The 14510-nt window shown below is 40.0% G+C and overlaps 1 protein-coding gene across 1 annotated transcript in view; it reads left to right on the top strand.

Annotated features, from left to right (window-relative positions):
- Positions 1–14510, top strand: part of EGFR (epidermal growth factor receptor) — a 222289-nt gene that overhangs the window by 1279 nt on the left and 206500 nt on the right. The window lies entirely within an intron of this gene.

Here is a 14510-nt window from a genome sequence, read left to right as displayed (position 1 = left end):
GGAGAAACACTATGGCTCACATGCTGTTTAAAGCAAGCTTGCAAAAATCAGGTAGTAGTTGTCTTATGATAATAAAGGGTTGGCAGTACGGAAATGGGGACCAGCAGGATTTATTCTCGATGTGCTTGGTTTGGCAATAGCTCTTTGAGTCTGAAAGAGATCAAGACCCAACGTTGTTAAAAGGCAATACTTTTTTGGATGTCCTGTTGGCGCAGTTCATTTTTCACTGTAATGGGCAATCACCAAAGATTAGCAGAAAAGTGCTTGTTTGTGCTGCTGTTGAAGTAAATGATAAAACTACCATTGAAATTAGTAATTCAGGAATCCTGCCTTACTTGAGAATTATAAAATAACAACTCCAAATGTTAATTCTAAGATGTCAGAGGAAGGTTGAACTGATGTTTTTTAAGACTCCCAAACTTACCTCCTTAAAATCCTGTTGAAGTTTTGAACCCATGGACCCTGAAATGCAAAATGCAGTTGCATTGTCATGAACCTGCCCAGCAGTAGAAAATGATGAAGTATTACAGTAAACTTTTTTTGGACATATGTTTTCAGTTGGAAATACTGGCAACTAAACCCGTTAACAGTTTTATTTGAACATCACTACATACAAAGAGCTGATGTCTCAAAAAAGGATGCTAATACAGTGTTTGTTAGAAAATTACTGAAAATGGACAAGACGTAAATTTGTTTTGATCATGGAGATCACTTTTAATAATAGTTTTTGTCTTTTTCCAAAATGTTTGAAGAAAAAAACCCTTAAACGTGGCCGAGAAAAAAACTAAATACTTTGTGATGCTGCTGTGCTTTAAAAAACAAACTGTAATCGTGCATGTTCTAAAACCAAGCAATATGTGGTTCTTGAAGGCTTTTATGGGTTGATTAGGATTAGTGTATAGCTTGCACACAATAGTATAAACTGAAATTATCACAATAAAATTAATTTTCTTTCCCTAATGCATGGCTGAGATCAGAAGCTGCTGAGTGACAACAGGAACATTATTTACTGTCTAGGGAAGTTGATCAATGGTAACTTGGAGCATAACTGTTCAGTGGTAGCACAATTCAAATAAAGTGCTTTTCACTCTCTTGTATCATCAGTTTTATGCCAGAAATTTTTATTTTCTGTTTTTGGCTGTTTTACTGTGCACTGTAGCAGGGTGGATTTGACTTGAATCAAATCAGTTTAAATCATGGTTTAAAACACAGTTTAAATCATGGATCAGAAGCCTCGATTTAATCATTGTTTTCTACAAAAAGTACATTCTTGTTGTTTGATATCCTTTATTAATTGAACTTCTTGAAACTTTGCACTTTTTGAGAAAGGTAAGGGTCTGACTGTGTGTATACACACTTGCAGAGAGACAAGAGGGCTGATGAGAGATAACAAACCTGATTACCTACCCATCTCTATATACTGCTGTTAACAAGGATGTTATCTCTGGAGACAACAAAACTCTCCCTTATGCCTGAAGAAGGGCAGTTGTGCCCAAAAGTTTGGAAAGAACAGTTTTTCCAACTATTTAGTTGATCTAATAAAAGATATCACATCTGCCTAAAGAACCCTGTCTGCCTATGATCTCTGGAGACACAAATCCACAGTCTGAGAACTGAAACTACGCATCACAGAGATGCTTAATGGGATCGTCTAGACCAGCGGTCTCCAAACTTTTTTGATCGTGCACCCCTATCAGTAAAAAATTTTTGAGCACGCACCCCAATATGTATATATTTATATAAACATACATATAAATAGAAGTTCTAATATTTTCTTCCTGCACCCCAATCACCCCCTGGGGTGTGCGCACTGCACTTCGGAGACCACTGGTCTAGGCTAGAGTCTAGAATCTAGATTGAGCACTGAGTCCCATTGGGTAGAATGGTTTTCTTTAATTTTTGCTAATCTATATAGGAGCCACATGGTTGGGCCCCTAATATAGTCCATGCCTGTTGTGATCTACATATAAAACTTGTAAAAATGTTACATGAATATATTGTCTCAGTGCATAATTAGAAGTTATAATCCCTATTCCATGATGATATATTTGAGCTTTAACATAGCTTAAAACTATCTTTATGTCAGTTTGTTTTTTTAAAAGCATCTTAACAAAAAGAAATAAAAAAAAATATGATTAAATAAAAAAAAACTGATTTATTTTGGATGTTTTATTTTTTAAATAAAATAATTGATTTTTAACCATGCTGCACCATACAGTAATGAGGAGCACCCCAACATTGTACTTTGGGGATGTGCAAGGGGAAATGTTTGGTAGTCATGAATTGTAGAAGCCCTGTTTTGGTTTCCCATTGTGTCCAGCATGTTGGGGTTCATTATCTTCTAGGTAATATTTTAATTGCATTAGTTAGGAAGTTGAAATTGTTAAATTGGTGCAATCTTTTAGTGTGGATACAGTGATACCATATGAAGAGTTTACAGTGGTGTAGCTTGTTTTGGTCAAAAACTGTTTGGGGACCAGCCTTTACGTGAGTGCCTTAGGTACAAATAAAACATCTTATACTCATGTTAGTATGAAAACTTCTGCGCTTTCAAGGTAAATTTCTGCTATACAAGGAAGGAGAGATATAGCAGTAAAAGTTCAGGAAATGTACACTCAGTTCAACTCTTGCTTTTTTATACTTTTGGTAAAGATTTGATATTTTTCATGGGGAGAAAATCGGGTAGAGATGGACCTTACGGGGGAAAAGGTATTGTTGGTAAGATGAGGCTCTAAAGTAAATATGTCTGTTTGAGATGAATAAACTATACCCAGAGATGAAAGCAGTAAATGCTAGTATGTTTAGTGCATTACGGGTATATGTTACAAGCTTTGCAAACAAGTAAGAAAACAAGGTCCCTATCTTAGAGACTCTGCAATCCAAGTAGTCCATTGTATTTCACTTGTTAATTTGGAGAGAGTCTTTCAGGGAGTGCCCCATGGTGCTGTGATGTTCCTGAGGGCTGTTTTTCGCATTTGTATGGTAAGGTTTACTGAAATCTTTGTGATATGCCAGTTTTAGGCAGCGGTACAGCTGACTGGCCAAACCAGTTTGTTCATAGGGCTACAAATTGCTCCCTTGAGGTCAAACCATACTTGGTCAGGAGCTCTTCAAGAGCAAGCATAAGGAATGTGAAGCTGAATTTGCTTTACTTAGGATATTAATATCTGGATTGAATGGCTTGTATGAAAGTTGCTGGTATTCTTACAAATGCTTAGCTTCCTCTATGTCTATGTTCTGATGATGCATGTTCTGATGATGCATGTGTGTATCAGAGGGTACAGTCACCTTGCAAAGATGACTTGCATTTGAGAGTTGTGCTAAGTTAACAAATATGCAACATTAATAAGCAGCATGCTTTGCAATGTGCTTGCATACCCTACACACAATGAATAGTCCTGTTTTCATAGTTCTAGAAATGTACTTCAAATTGTTATTTAGACCAGAAACTTTTATGGTGTAGTAATGTTTGTCAGAGATTTGGTTTTATGATGTTTCTTTTCCAGCAAAATCTCTGGTTTAGATACAGTTCCAGCAGCATGAACGTGCTTTTTTGCCATTTTAGGGAACTAGAAGGAGCTATATCAACAAAGCACTTTTTTTGGTATAAGCCAATTCTTCAGCTTTTAAAAAAGTTTTCCCAGTATAGTTTAACAAATCCTCCTAGCATAGTAGACTAAGCTTTCATTGTGGAAGTTCCCACAATTACAGTTTAGCCAGTGTCTACACTAGGAGCATTTTCCCTTCCCACTGTCCCTCCCCCAGTACAGGGATACCACTTTACTGACAAAACACTCCTTGTTTGGATGCAGCTTAAACCAACAAGTTGTGCCTTTACTTTCTTCCATCAGCCACCTCTCCAGTAGAACAAGCTATACTAGGAAATGTGCATTTTTTTTTCCAGAATAACATCTACTAAGTGAGCTTTTGCTGGTACAGCTATTTCAGTGAAGACCACACCTCATCACATGTCTGGCTGACATATCTAGAAATTTCTAGTACGAACATTACCATAATCTTGTCTTCCACCTTGACGGTATTCGAAAACAGGGTAGAAATTTTAGTTGCAGCCCTGGTTGGCCATGTGTTCTATCTTTCTCTTACCCAACCCTTAAAGATACGCCAGCACAGTGAGGAGTGTGAAAAGATCAGACCCTAAAACTGATTTTCTAGATTTTCTGGCAGAGGTGCATCCACATCAGGGGTTTTGCTCCATATCTCCTTTAATGATTCAGTGAAAGGCACAAAGACAGGGGCTGGCACTAGAGTTTTATTAGGTTTGTGTTGGTCTAGATCAGAGGTGGGCAGTTATTTTGGGCGGAGGGCCGCTTCCTGAGTTTTGGCAAGCCATTGAGGACCGCGTGACAGGCAGCCAGGGGCAGATGAATAGTAATTTTCTAAATTTTTTAGGGGCCCCGTGGGCTGGATAGAATGGCCTGGTGGGCTGCATCAGGCTCGTGGGTCGTATTTTGTCTGCCCCGGTCAAGATACTTGGCACTTCAGCTAGGGACAGAAGTTACACACAAATCAGTATAAGTGATCAGAAATCAGTACACAACAGAAGTTCAGGGCAGACAAACTGCTTTCAAAATGGCCGAAACCAGTTTAAGATAAACCTGGATGGATGTATAGCAAAAGCTCTGTTATCTAGCACCCATGGGGAACGGGGGGGTGCTGGTTAGCCACATATGCTGGTTGCTTGGTCCTTTGCCTGGTCAGGCAAGGACACCACTCCCGCTGCATCCGGTGCATCCGCGTCTCAGATTAACCGCGCCACCGCTCCTACTCCTCCCCCGGCGTCAGTGTGCTGGGGGACAGGGAGGGGGGTCCTGTGCAGGCTACTTTGCCCTGGGCCATGGCCTGAAGTGGGACTTGGAGAAACCGGAAGTCCCACTTCCTGTTTTGCTTTTGCCGCATTGACCGGTGTGCCGGTTAATAGAGCTTGCCGGTTAATGAAGTGCCGGATAATGCGGTTTTTATTGTAGTATCAGACTGAACTGATCTAGGTTGAATTGGTTTATTGAACTTCTGTTGCAGATCCCCTCCAGATTCAAATTAACATGCAGCCCCCCAGTATCCAAGGATGCTTTACACCTTCCCTGCAAGCTCTCTTCCCCCAGGGTGGGTAGGTTAGCTTTGGTTCAAGCTGTGTGCTCCAGCCAAGCATGGAGGCGTGCTGTAGTGCCCCCCCCCCCAGCTTTTGGCCTGGGCCACTGCAGGCATGGGGCTTCATTTCCGGAATTACAAGCGAATGTCTGTTCACTTGTTTATTGGTTCAGCCTGTGGAGCTTCGACTAACCTGCAAAGATTGAATCAGTTCAGCCATGGGCTTTTTGACTTCCTGTACTTTTTTCATGCCCATGAATTCATGCTACGTATTGGAAGTCTTGTTATTTGATACCCTGTTTGGACTCTGTCATAGTAAACTGACTGTCCTGGATAGATTTATTACCACACAAGTTCTCCCTCCTAGATTGATATTGTGGTTTTGTAATTTTGCTTGTTTTTCATATGCACCTCAGTGGAAGGAAGGAGACAATGGTATTTTTAAATAGGATGTCCAGTATGAAGTCAGAGATCCGTATTGTCTATACTAAACAGTCTACTGTAACAGTTTCTGATACTGCAGGTCTTGACTTCCAACTATGTCAAATGGGATTAAAATATTTCTTTATTTGCGGTTTAATTCTGCCACCTTAAATTACATTGGGTAGCACTTGTTGTGCAACTTTTCCTGGAGTAATTGGCATGAATAGGGGTGACAGTACTGGCCTCTACATGAATAAATGAATGTTAGGTGCATTTGTACAGTGGAGTTGTCAAACTCAGTCGTGTTGCACTGAGGGGAGGTTACTATTTACTGAGGTAGCCATGGCACACCTTGGCTGTTTATCTTACAGGGAAAATATGCAGATATGGGTGGCATCATTGTGCTGCTGATAATTGAACAAACTATTTAAAAATGTTTTGCTCCTTTAGACTGAGGAAATGCAGTGCCCAAGAAGAGGGCTGAAGAATCTAATTGTTAATTTTCCTGTTTAATCAAATGAGAAGTCTGATCTGCATGATTACTATGCTTTGTGCCAACAGTTACGCTTTGTATAATTTAGGACAGAAATAGGTTGATATTTGAGAATAATGTTCAACTTACCTAACTTGAAGCGGTGTGTGTATTTAAATGTTGCATGTTTCTGCTCCATGTGGGCTTCTCTAGCTAGAACTGGTATTTTACTAGATCTACATTGGTACATTACAAACAAACTGTATTTTGGGTCAATCCAAAATTTTTCATTTGACCATAAACAAAATGTTATGCTTTATGTTTTGGATCATTTAATTCCTTTTGGTATTAAACTAGTAGAAAAATAGGGTTGGAAGGGACTTTAGGAGGTAATTTTTTTCAGTCCTCTGTTCAAGGCAGGATCATCCCAGACCGTTCCAGACAAGTATTTTGAGATTTATTTATTTATTTATTTTAAATGAAAAGTCAGAGCTTCATTTTGAAAGTCCAAAATAAAGGTGTTTGCATTTGGAAATTTCCCCTCCTTCTGTTTTTTGGTTTTTTTTACTGAAACTATTCACAGAACTTGCTAATAACTTTGTCTACCAAATGCCATTTTTTGGCAACTATTTTTTTTGGCAAAAAATTGTTAGATATTCTTATCCAGAAGGCATATGAAACTAAGAACAGAATTCAATTTGGAAGCCCATGTGACATCCTCAGAGCCCAGTGAAAACATTAACTGAATAGCTGCTATGCAAAGGAGCTAATGGCTTGCACATTAGCAGGAAGGAGGACTTAAACATACCAAGCATGTTAACAGTTCTCCCAGTCATTAAAGCTTATTGTATGAATTTAAAGCTCTCTCCTATGTGGTGGTTTAAGCTTTGCAGGTCCTTGAAGTTGCAAGGCTGCTGCACAAAAGGATGACAGAAACCCTTGCTCACCGAATCATAGAAAATTATTGTTGGAAGGGACCTCAGGAGGTCATCTAGTGTGTCCAACCCCCTGCTCAAAGCAGGACCATCCTCGACTAGATCATCCTGGCCAAAGGTTTGTCTAGCCAGGTCTTAAAAACCTTCAAGGATGGAGCTTCCACCACCTCCCTGGGTCACCTGTTCCAGTGTTTTACCTCCTAATGAGGAAATTCTTCCTAATATCTAATGTAAACTTCCCTTGCTTTCCTTGAGACTATTGCTCCTTGTTCTGTCATCTGCCATCACTGAGAACAAATCTAGCTCCATCCATCTCCTTTTGAACCCCCCTTCAGGTAGTTGAAGGCTGCTATTAAATCCCCCCTCAGTCTCTTCTTCTATAGACTAAATATCATTTTAGGCATTGAGAGGCTTTGCCAATCTAATATACCTGGTATCCCATGCTATGAAAGCATTCCTAAGCATGGACTTAAACAAAAATACCAGTTTAAGTTTGTATGCTAGTGTAAATAGGAAGTGGACACAGTATAGACCAGGGGTGGGCAAAATGTGGCCCGAGGGCTGGATGTGGCCCACCGGGCCATTCTATCCAGCTCGCGGGGCCCCTAAAAAATTTAGAAAATTAATATTAATCTGCCCTGGGCTGCCTGTCATGTGGCTCGACGGCTTACCGAAACTCAGTAAGTGGCCCTCTGCCCAAAATAATTGCCTGCCCGTGGTTTAGACTTTTTCAATAGTGAAACTTAACTGAACTCTGATGGACAGTTGCATTTAAATTGGGGTAAAACTATACTAGTATTAAACTGGTGTAGGCATTGTGCGCTCACTTTTATCCCGCTGTAGCAGCTGTGTAGTAGTAGCTATGCTGAATGCAAACGGGCTCTTGCTGGCTCTTCTGGCACTTTGGGGATGAGTGTGCCTACTATGGCAGCTACCCAGGAAGAGCTTCAACTTACACTGGTACACAAAACCCCTGTAGGTTACACCAGAGTTTTAACACGTCCACAGTCTTACTGGAGCAATAGGTGTGCACCAGTGTGCTCTCTTTGAAAAGTAAGCTGATCAGCAGGTACCCAGTGCCTTATTAGGGAAACTACTTAACATCAGTTTTGGGAAGTAACTTGGGCAGAGCAGGTGTGGTGGCCTGCTTTACTGTTGTACTCAGTGTGGTCTTGAGGCATTGTAGAGATGAGGTGGTTGCCTGATCCCTGCCAAAATTGGTATTTGGGATTCTAGCACCCAGCTCTACTTTCTAATTGCTAATCAGCATTGCCTACCACCAGTGGCAGAGCGACCGGGGGTGGGAAGGGGCCACGGCCCGTGGGCCAGGTCCTTCAGAGTTCTTATTGCGCAATGTGACTTGAAGTATCGCTTCGAGAAGGGCGGGAGAGGGGATGCGGCCGCAAATGCAAGCATTGGCCCTTGGGCGCTGGAGGTACGTCACTGCCTACCACTTAATGCAGTCAGCCCTCCACTTCTCCACTTTATACTTATCTACTACAGCACTTTTCACTGATGAGTCTATAAAGACCATTTTAGCAATTGCTGGCTTTGCAGGCATTGTGTGCTTGTGCATGCTGGTGCAGCATTTAGCAAGATTTGCATCCCAGCACCTGAGTGAGTACTTGGATTATGAATGCAGGTATAAAATAAGCTTGTACAGCAAATGCATGTGGGCTTTGCAACACTAATTTGGTAGTGGAAGAGAAGAAGGTAGGGTTAGCGGATGAAACTTGTTTTAGCAGTTTGGTCAGTTATTTCAATACTGCCTTTGGCAAAGAAGAGGTTATTTGCGTGAATCAGCAGCTAGTTTCTACAATTCAGATGGATACACATTTCACCTTTATTTGGATAAATAAATGAGCAGTAGGAAAGGAGACGGCTTCCAAAATTAACATGGCATGCTACATCTCATGTTATGTTCTTTTTTTGGATTAGCCTGGACTACCGTTTGAATAAAGTATGGCATTTTGAACACAAGCCACTTAGAAAAGGTTTGCATTAAAATAAATATGCTTCACATTGGTGACTGTAGAGCTAGATCTTCTGTACCTCATTGCAGTTGTTTCCTTCAGTTTCCGTACAGGTTCTTGATGGCCAAAATACTTTTCCTCTACTTCCATTTCTGTAATACTGGAGACCAGTTAGGCAGGTTCCTCTTATTTTTCTACAGTTGCTGCTCCCTGGGCTGTCCTCCCTACTTTCTTGCTTCAGTGCCTTGTATATTCCAGTGGGTCCACTGGGTGCATCCTTTTGCAGGTAGGGAGCAGGTATTATCTCAAGTGCTACGTGATCAATCCATTCTCTACTATCACAGGATGCTGTATATTATCCAGACTGGATGTCTGATTATAACAGCACTTTTCCAGATAGTGGCCAGGTAAGGGTGGAATATTCTGCTTTTTTCCCAATTTTATAATTGCTAATTTCTTCTTATTATAACAACTTTATTGTGCTGTTAAAATTGCCAAATGAGTAGTGGTTATTGTGAAATAAGTTGTTAAAATGCATGTAGACACCTAGTTACAGTGTTTGCCTGGCTATCCCTTGCTTGCTATCTACTGATTTTCTCTGATTCTGTGACACTGTATTTTCTCACATTCAGCGCACACCTCCCTCTTCCAAAAAAACAATTGCTGGAAATCACAGTCTGCACTATCTGCAAGAAGTAAGAGCAGTTTCTGCCTTAGCAGCCAAAAGCAAAAGTTAAAATCTGCATGTACACGGAGCAGAACAATGAGTAGGCTTGACTCCCTAGCTGCTGCTCATCAGTTATTTAGTATAAGGAAAGATCTTTTTTTCTTCTTCTTTTTGCTTTTCAAAAAACAATGTATGTATTTTATTCCAGATCATGTCATATGTGATGAAATACAGCCTATCTAAGATAATACCAATTAACTAGGGCAGGGATGCATAGCATGCAGTGTACCAGGGCAGTCTCAGTGACCTGCCATAATTCATAATTAGGTTTTAATTCATTCATTGCTGCTGGATGATGCTGAAAAATGTGGGAGGATTTGAAAAGTGAGCTGTTGAGGCAAATTACTCTTTGTCACCTGAGACTGCACTTCTGTGAAGTCAAGTTTCCTGTTTCTGATGTAACAAACTTCCTTAGTGGAGGCCCTCCAGTGGAAAGTGTACTTTTCCAGTGGCCCTCAGTAAAGTTTGCGTGTTGAACCACTGAACAAAGGGATAGAGCAGCTTCCATAGCGTGGTTCTGCTGTTTGGAAATGGCTAGAGTTTGAGGACCCAGTAGATGGGTTGCCATCCTCTAAATATTGCTAATTTCCATTTGGTGGCATGTAACTCCTGGATACTCATGTAATTTTTTTTTTTTGCCTTCTTCCTCATCAGCTAATCAATAAATAGATTATTGAGGGACTTCTAGGGAAATAAGAATATAAAAATACAGGGTTTTTTAATATATAGCTAATATTTCTTCTGATAATGGAAGTTCATGTTGTTTTCTTTTCTCCTGCTTGAAAGTCTTTTCACTGACCCTCCAATCCCCTACATAAAGTGTAAGTCTGCAAAATAAATTCTTACTTGTTTCATTTGACATTTTAGTGAGAAGGTAAGACTAGCATTTAAAAAAATAGAGAATAATACTTGGGAGATTTAAGTCTAACTTTCATTTTGGAAGTGTGTGGATTAATAGGATATATCAAAAACATGGGAAAAGCCCCTGAAAATGTATGTTAAATAATGGTGACTTTGTGTCATTGTGCATTGTCAGTAAATGATTGAACAGGAATTTCGGTGCTTCCAGCTACAATAGCCAGTCACTATTTCCACTGTAAAACTTCAGTGTTTGGTAATGTTACAATTCTGCTTCATATAAGGGTGAAACCTGATGCTTCTGATTTTTAAGGATTTGGTTTGCTTAGTTGCTGTTGAGACTGCTCAGTGTTATTTCCCATTTATTTTGTCCTGTTCCAGATCACAAAAGGCATATTTTAAACAGGAATGTTCCAATTGGCTGGGTTGTGATCCCGTAAGTTATTCTGTATATCTGGAGCATCTTTAAAATCACTGGAGAGCTTCATTAGCGCTAGATATGTTGCTCCACAGCAGCTTGCAAGTTCTGAGCCTTTGGTTTTTAAGGCTAGCATCTTTTGTGGCAGTATAAAGCGACCGCTTTGATGTGGTGCAGTTGACACTAATACACTGTACAGTAGGGGTGTGCAAAACGGGCTGTACTCTATTTGGATTTGGCCCAAATTGGGGACAGTGATTCGATTTGTTGATTTGGATCGCTGTCCTGATTCGATTTGGCTGAATCTGAATCTGAAGATTCAGTGCTGATTTCGAGAATCAGCGATTCAGCCATAGACACAACTTTAAATGTTTTTTTTTCTACATACCTCGAGGTACCAGGCGCAGCTTGTGAATGCTGAGACGGGGGGCGGATGGAGTGTTTCCACAGGAGTGCAGGGCAGAGGTCTCCCGCATGCTCAGCGGTGAACCTGGAAGTGGACCAGAAATACTCATGGTTCACTTCCAGGTCCCAGGAGGCACCAGTTGCCAGGGCAGGGGAGGGGGGGAGTCCCTTGCACACTCCCTGGTGGGCCTGGGAGTGGGCTGGAAGTGCTTCTGGTCCTGCTGCTGAGCGCGCTGTGGGACTCCCTCCCCCCCACCAACACTTCTGTGGGACGCTCTATCTGTCCCAGCATTGCACTGTTCATAGATCTGCCTGTTACCTTGAGATATGTAGAAAAAACATTTAAAGCTGTGTCTATGGAGTCATCAAATCTTTCCGAATCGATACAGAGAGTTACAATTTGATTCAGAGAGGTTAAAGGGTCTCCTGATGTGATTCAGAGATTCAGCCGCTGAATTGAGCCAAGTCTCCACCGAATCAAGTCAGCGACTGAAGCTTTGCACAGCCCTACTGTAATTTTAAAATATCCATCAGATAAGCATCCAGCAAACCACCACAATAGGATGACAATATAAAATTGTTTGGGATTTTTTTGGGGGGTGGGGGAGGAGTATTTTATGTCTGTTTCTCTTGCCACAGATGGGTATAAATGGAAGAAAACTTATTTTTTGTTTGGTGGAAGGATGTTCTACACTCCTCAAATTCATTACCTTCCCAAGTGCTGAACAGCAGAGACTTCCTTTGCCCAAAGAAGGGTGATTGCGCCGGAAAGCTTGCAAAAAACTTTTTTCCAACTACTCGATCTAATAAAAGATATCACATCTACCCAAAGAAACTTGCCTGCATATGTCCTGAAACCAGCATGGCCACAGCCAAAAACTTAGGCTCACGTCTGGTCATTTGTTATTACTGCCACTGTCAAAAGTAAGCTGTTATCGAGTCTGCCACTATCAAAAGTAAAACTGCTCAAGGTTGATTGATTGCATGTCATGTGAGATTTAGGCATGACTGTGAGTTGCACTGGTATGTCAAAGGAGCATTTATTTCCATTTTTATAAATTTTTGAATTAACAAAGAAACATAAGTTTTATTTAAAATTCTGCAGAAGGATCTGATGAGAGTAAACTAGATTAGAACATAGGCTACTTGCTGCCACTTAATGCAACAGAGTAAATGAAGTGCATGTGTCATGTAAGATCATATCATGAACACTGCTGACATCGGTGCAGCATCTGGATAATTACTGTTTGTAATACTGCTTCTTTGAAGCTAATGGCAAAATGTCACTTGACATGAGTGAGAACAGGAGTATGAGGATAATTCATAAATAGGGGTTTGCAAAAAATGGGTTTGATGGAATTTAAGAGCAGAATCAAATCCATCCCACCCATCTGCATACTGCTGAGGGAGTAACTTGCTGGGGTCAGCTGTTTTACACTGATGTAAAACTGGTGCAAGATCAACACTGAGACTTTTTTTGCAATGAATAATTTAACTAGCTCTACTAGGAGGGGTTAAGCTTGGCAGTAAAGCCGTACTGCTGAACTACTTTACTTTTAGGTAGCTAACTAGACCTGACCATTATTTAAAAGCTCCATATTACAATACATGCCTGTTACTAGGCCAGTTTGAACTCTTGTTCAGATTTTGAACAGGTACAGCTGAGAGATTCTCATTCTGTCCCCTTTCTTCAAAATGGGACGTAATTATTTCTTGATCAGTGGAATTTTCAGTCCATTTCCTTATCTAACCGTATGCAGCGTGCTCCTGTTAATAATTTTCATTTCAAAATTTCTTATTCTTTCTGTTATTATAATAAGGCACATCCTTGGCAGCACTTGAACATCGTTATCTTTGACAGGTTAATACAACAATACCTCTAGAGTTTTTCCTTCCACCAGTATATGCAGTACTTCCATGGATATACACATGATTCTCCATCACACTAAGGACAGCTCAGTAGGCATGACAAAGGGAGAGGAGACTCCCATGTTGGGCCAGGGGGTTTGTGGGTTGTTTCTTTTCCTGATTAATTTTGAATTAATTTAAAATATAGAATGCCAGGCTGTTCTGCTTCATTGAACACCTCTCCTCGACCAACTGGAATAAGAATAAACCTTAACTATTAATTAGTAAAGATTTTGTTTCTTTTGTGTCTAGCTCTTTGTTAGTGATTATTAACCTAATGAATTAGTGATAGCACACAACATAGGAGGTCTAATGTACTAAAAACTACCACAGGTTCTTGAAAAGAAATGTGCTTCTCCCCAGTTGTTTTTTTTCCTTTTCTTCTCGAACTACATTTCTACATCCTGAAACACAACAGGCATGGTCACATACTATACGAATATCTATACTTTGTATATATTGTATATTACATAAAAATAACTTTAAACTAACTCATTGACATTTTCAAGAGATGATCAAACTTTCCTGTTAACATGGTAGAAACTGGATCTTGCCTATACATCAATATCCTATATTGTTCAGTGCGACTTCTAGCCACTTTAGAAGTAGTTAGCTTGTGATTTATGAGTAAACAGACTAGCCATTGTAGATAGGATTATAAAAAACATTATTCTGGATCAAAATTGTGTTACAGAGGATATCTCACTGGTAGCTACATTGTTAATGTAATGGCCCAGCAGCTTGGATGAAGGCTTGTGTAGAATTGTCAGCAAGAATTCCTTCCATTGTAAGATTGCCAATGAACTTCTTTAGCACCCTGAATGAATTGTCCTCATCAACCTTGCTTTTTTAATTATACAAAATAACACTTTGAATCTGTAGCTGTAATAACTTATGCAACAAAACATGACAGTCAGCTTGTAATTCATGGGTGAAATTTTCAGCTGGTATTGTAAATACACATCTCCATTCAGGAGGCTGTGCTGGTTTACACCAGCTAAGGATGTGTCCCCCATTTTCTAAGCAAGTGCTAGTAATTACTTTTGCCAATAGCACTGCTGATTCCTAGAAATAATGTTATTGTGGTCATTACTTTCATTGTTTGCTTAAATGTTTATCCCAGCTTGGAAAATGAAAATCAACTAAATTCTATTTTACTTCTGCTTGTTGTCAGATTTATTTTCCGTCTGTTTTATCCTGCAGTATCTGTAATGCAGACATTTCAAGGAGATATTTGTATTGAAAAGGTTTTGGGTTGGTTTTTTTTTTTTTTTTTTTTTTTTTT

This window comes from Crocodylus porosus, unplaced genomic scaffold (assembly GCF_001723895.1).
Source record: "Crocodylus porosus isolate Cpor-Errol unplaced genomic scaffold, CroPor_comp1, whole genome shotgun sequence".
In the NCBI taxonomy this organism is placed as follows: domain Eukaryota; kingdom Metazoa; phylum Chordata; order Crocodylia; family Crocodylidae; genus Crocodylus; species Crocodylus porosus.
Note: the sequence above shows the minus strand (reverse complement) of the source record. Positions and strands in the feature narration are given on the sequence as shown.